Source organism: Ictidomys tridecemlineatus, chromosome 9, assembly GCF_052094955.1.
Source record: "Ictidomys tridecemlineatus isolate mIctTri1 chromosome 9, mIctTri1.hap1, whole genome shotgun sequence".
Lineage (NCBI taxonomy): Eukaryota > Metazoa > Chordata > Mammalia > Rodentia > Sciuridae > Ictidomys > Ictidomys tridecemlineatus.
This window is the reverse complement of record NC_135485.1, coordinates 87,857,857-87,863,509: the sequence shown is the minus strand read 5'-3', so window position 1 is coordinate 87,863,509 and position 5,653 is coordinate 87,857,857. Positions and strand designations below refer to the sequence as shown.

General features: G+C 35.0%; 1 pseudogene; it reads left to right on the top strand.

The window, feature by feature from the left end:
- The first annotated feature begins 1,384 nt into the window (after positions 1-1,384).
- Positions 1,385-3,663, top strand: LOC144366860 (vesicle-associated membrane protein 4 pseudogene; annotated as a pseudogene).
- The last annotated feature ends 1,990 nt before the right edge of the window (positions 3,664-5,653 follow it).

The window sequence follows — 5,653 nt, the reverse complement described above, 5'->3', positions numbered from 1 at the left end:
CCAGATTGAAAGCACAGAAGTAGAGAGTTTGACAACATCTGGAAACAATAGACATACAGGTTAAACCCTGTCGGGTACTGCATTTCCTCTCACTAACTGTGCTTGTATTTATGAGCTATCATAATCTCTTCTTCAGTTTCTCCTTCTCCAAAGACATTTCAAGTTAATTTCCATTGATCAACGTCCACCTGAACCTGAGTCAAAGTTCCTTTTTAAATTTCTTTAGTAGATGGAGTTTGAGTAAAGTGTTCTCTCTCTTCACCTTCAGCCATTTTTTTTTTCAAGTGAAATTGACTTCCTTGCCTCAACACCTTGTCTTGGGATGTAATTGGCTTGTTGTTGGATGAGCAGGTTAACTTGGGTTTGTTGACAATTCGAGAGAGCCAACAGGAGGACTGCTGCTTCTGGGAGGTCAACTCTGAAAGAGGAAACCTCAGGAGTTACTCTGGAAGCTTCTGGAACCCTTTTATTTTGGGGACTCTCTTTTCAGGCTGCCCAAGTGCCCTGTATATTGATGCAAGGAATTGCCATTTGGATGAGCTGATGTACACCATGCAAATTCAGTTTCTTGCCTATTTGAGACATTTGCTATTTGAAACTTGGTACTCTAAGGCAAATGAAATAGTTGCTGGACTCTACTTCCCAGTTTTATGCCTGTGTCCATTACACATTTGTGTGTCCATATTTGTGTGCTTGCGCGCATAGAATGGGGTTTGAAAGTACATATTTGTTGAAAACAAGAGTGCCACTAGAGCATATTCTGGAAAAAAAAATCAGAATTTATTTATCATCTTATGTTTAAGGAAGAGATTATTATCTATTGTAATTTTCTCTGGCCACAATATGTATTCAAATCTGGAGAATATGGGTGTGGATGATAGAAGTGGGAAGAATTTAGCCCAAAATACCAAGATAAATTGCCCTGAGAATTCTTAGAAATAGCTTTGATGGGTGTCTATAGCTGTTCTTATTTTAATAAGACTTTGTAACATTACTGAGTTCATGATAACATCTTATGGCCTTTTTTGACATGAGTGAATTTACATCACAAGAAAATTTAAATAATGCTTAAAAGACAAATGAACATAAAGTACAATAAACCAGATTTATGGGATATGGTATTTTTGTTTTTATTAGTGCATTACAGTTATACATAATAGTATGGTTAATTGTAATATTAATAAATAGGTATAGTATAATATGATCCATTTAATCCCACAGTACTTACTCTTTCCCACACCTTCACCCATTACCTGACTCAGTCTACAGTTGGAGACCTTTAAAACAATGTGCCTCAAATAAATTTCTCCTCCTCTAATTGTTCTTGTCAGAACTTTTGGTCATAGCAGGAAAAAAAAAACTGAGTGAAACATTAGGGGAGCGGGGGTGCTGCGGCCGAGGCGGTCGGCGCCGCGGCCTCCCCTCCCGCCTGGCTCTTCGCCCCGCTCGGCTTCCCTCGCCCCGCCCGGCGCCGCGGAGCTCCCCGGCTCGCAGGTGGTGAATATTTTATTCAGCTGGGAAATAGAAGAGTACTCTGAGTAAAAATATGCCTCCCAAGTTCAAGCGCCACCTCAATGATGATGATGTCACTGGTTCTGTGAAAAGTGAAAGGAGAAATCTTTTGGAAGATGATTCAGATGAAGAAGAGAACTTTTTTCTAAGGGGGCCATCTGGACCAAGATTTGGACCTAAAAATGATAAAATTAAGCATGTTCAGAATCAAGTGGATGAAGTTATCGATGTCATGCAAGAAAATATTACAAAGAAAGCTTATCGGATAATGCAACTGCTTTTAGCAACAGAGCCAAACAACTTCGAAGGCAAATGTGGTGGCGTGGATGCAAAATAAAAGCCATCATGGCTTTGGTTGCTGCCATCCTTTTGCTAGTGATTATCATTCTTATAGTTGTGAAGTACCATACTTGATTTGATGACAGAGATCTTCATTAAACAAGATCTGGGACAATAATAATTAAAAGATTGCTGTATAATTTAAATGGAATATATGTATATAACTTTCAAAACTTCTTTTCCAAGAAACTAAGAGTCAAGTATCACTTCAAATTGGAACATTGAGAATGTTCAGTTAACTGCTTCCTTTCTAACAAAATGTGCTTATGATAATTATGTTTAACACAAAGATAACTTTACGTTGCTATATTCCAAGGTCTAATTTGAAACTAGATACTTGCCAGTTTATTATTTGTGTATATAGTTAAATACTGATGACAGTGTTTCATACCAGTGTTTTAGTGGCACAAGGACTTGTATTATTGCATGGAGATGGGGTCAGTCTGGGGTCAGGAAGCCTCTATAGCATACCAGACTATTAAGCTAAGAGATGCACAACCACAACATTTGCAAGAATATCATTCTTTTCATTTTATGGTTGCTTTGAAGCAGTTTCCACATGTTTATGGGTGTAACAAAAGCTAAATGTTGTCAATGTTTCTGCCTTCAGCTATAACTAAGAACATTCCAGTAAACCCACTTCTAATTATACAAGGGAATGGATTATAGAAATAGGAAATTCAAACAGAAAAAAGGCCTAGTATGGCACCATAATCTGGAGACAATAAAATTATTGGAGAATATTGTTGACATGTTTGAAAGTGACCAGTACTCATAGCTACCAGTTGTGGTCTAGTCAGTTGTCAATTAACTCCAATAAGAAGGGACCAGTCCTAGTGTGTGTGAATAAAATCCACAGGTAACTTTTTCCTTAATTTTACTTTGGTTAGTAGTTTTTCTCTTTGACTTTAACCTTTTTGCCTGAAATGCTGAGGTGGGCCCAGTCAGCTGTTCGGATTTCCTGTCTGTGTTCTGATCCACCTCACAGGAGCAGATGTTGCACAGTCTAGTCAGAAGAGCCGACAGGAGTGAGTAGTAAAACTTGGGGGCGCAGGCCCTTCTGTAGACGACCAGTCAGCAGCCTAACGCTACGGGGTCACCGATAATCTCAGCCTGTTTTTATAACGATAAAGTACATTAATATAAAAATGCGCCAACCTCCTTATACTGTTCAAACAAGTGAAGATGCAGAGTAAGCGTGTTAGGAGGAAGCATTGTGATAAAACCAGATTCTTCAGGAACTTGTGCACATGGACATCCTAGGTTGGAGGGGGCAGAAGTAGGCTCCTGGAATTCACCGATATTTAAGAGAGTTAATGAACAATCCAGTTTAACAGATTTCATTTCTTTGATCATTTTAATTTAAAATGTCCAAAACATAAAATTTGAATGTGTTTGCTTGATTAATTCTACATTATTAGTACCAAGAGGCAAAATATTCTATTTAGAATAGAAAGAAATTTGGAGAAAGTGGGTCAAAAAATACTTAGGACACTTAAATTATAAAGATCTAAATAGCTAAATTTTATAATGTGCTTGAAGCATTGGAAGAGATCTAGGCGTTACATACTGAGGGTGAAGTTTCTGGTGTCCGTCTCCTTCTCTAGGTGTCAGTTATACAAATTGCATCTGAACTGCTAGTAAATCCTGTGACAAAGGAGGGTATGCAAAAAAAAATGAGCACTTTTAGACTTTCAGTAGCTAATAGTTCAGGAATGGAAATGTTTTAACTGAATTGGCAGAATCAATCCTGATATATGTATGTATTTTATTTAGATTGGAACAGACTTATAAATGGTTAACTTTCCGTTAGTTGGTGTGGAAATCTGGTTTCTTTAAAATATATATTGGCAAAGATAAAAAAAAAAAAAAAAAAAAAAAAAAAAAAAAAAAAAAAAAAAAAAAAAAAAAAAAGAAACATTAGGAAAGGGGGAAAATACAGGAAATATTATTTTGCACATTTATCTCTGAGATCATATTATGTTTATGATAACCTAATTTTTATTTCTTAAAGAACTACAAAGATACTGTCTTCAGATAGTTATGCCCAATTTTATTATTCAGTGAAAAATGACTACTTTTATACTATCTAATATATTCATTGCAGTAACATCATCATTAATGGATTCTTTGAAAATGATAGTCGACACATCCTGTAACACCTAGCTTTTATTAAGTAATGTGTTGTTGCTGACATCTCTTGAAAACCTAAAAATTTAATAGATTTTTCATCATTCTTTTTTTTAATTCACCATATTTTAAATAATTGTATAAGATTTTTAGTCATGATACCCCCTCAGAAATATTTTTTAAATCTGATCATGTTAACTTTCAACAATAATACAAATTCAATAAAACATTCCCCTAAAATTCTATACAAATTAATCAAGTAGGAAATGTTTAAATCAAGAATAATCAGATTGTGGTGTGGGGATGTAGCTCAGTGGTAGAGTGCTTACCTTGCATGTATAAGTTCCTGGGTTCATTCCCAAGCACCACACACACACACACTGAAAAAAAATCAAAAGTTATTTTTTATTTTGAAAGTTATTTTGCTTGAAAGAAATAGCCTAACACCTATCTTTGTATTGTCAAGCTAGTGAGACTAAAGGAGGCATTTTATTTTATTTTCTTAAATTTAACGTAAGAAACTCAGCGAAACGTTATATTTCTTTATAAGCAATTTCAATGAGATGGCTATGAAAATTAGACTTTAAAATGATTCTCTTAATATATTAATGAAAGGATTTCAATTTATTCCATCTAACTGGGTCAAAAACACTAGTAGAATATTAAATTCTGGAATGGTAGTAACATTTTATGTTGATATTCTTTTCAAAATACTGTGTGCCAATTTAAATCCTGGAACAAAACTGATGTACCATTTGATTCTATAATTATTGACTTGGCCATAGGCAAGCTGCTTACTGTAGATAGTTATGACTGAGCCCAGCTGTTCCTGGCACAAAGAAAGACTGGAGAATGGAGCAATTGTTTCAATCTCATGCTCCTTGTTCTCTGTTCTCAGCAATTTGATGACATTCTTTTGCTTTTTAAAAACATTTCATGATTAGATATCATAACTAGGCACAGCTAACTTAAAATCGAATACACTACTTCTAAATGAACAATACAATTTATTGAATGCTTTTTATTCTAATACTATATATAAAATCAAACCATCAAATGATAAACACATATGCACAGTTGCTACTAAGCAATCCCAGTATAACTAACTGAAATAAATATTAATTTTAATTTGTTTTTATGAAACAAACTATGATTAATATATTTCCTAAAACTGTGTACCCTCAGCTCCTTTCCATCAGGTTGCCTCTCAGCCAAGCTAGCTTGCCTATATTGTGCCATGTTTCCCAAGAGCAACAAACAAACCTTCCCTAAAGCATCAGCAATTTCCCACTGCATGTGTCATATTTACTTATTGTCCCATTTGAAAAGCAAGTTTCATGACCATGACTTTAAGATTTTAAAGATATTGGGAGAAGCCATTACTCGCAGACATGAAACTAGGGAGAAGAAACTTTTGTAGGCATATTTACAATTTACCAAAGTCTAACCTTTGGCCACAAATTTAAAAAAAAATATATCTCCAATGCCGTACTAAGATCTCTAAAAACCTTATAAAATTATATCTCCCCAAAGTCCAGAAATTCATGATCTTCAATGATAACTGGTGGCAGCTTAGAACAGCTTAGAACAGCTGCTTTTGATCCCAAAACATAACAAATTAAAAAGTTGTTACCTCTGACAAACCCAAAATATTAATATTGACTAGGGCTTC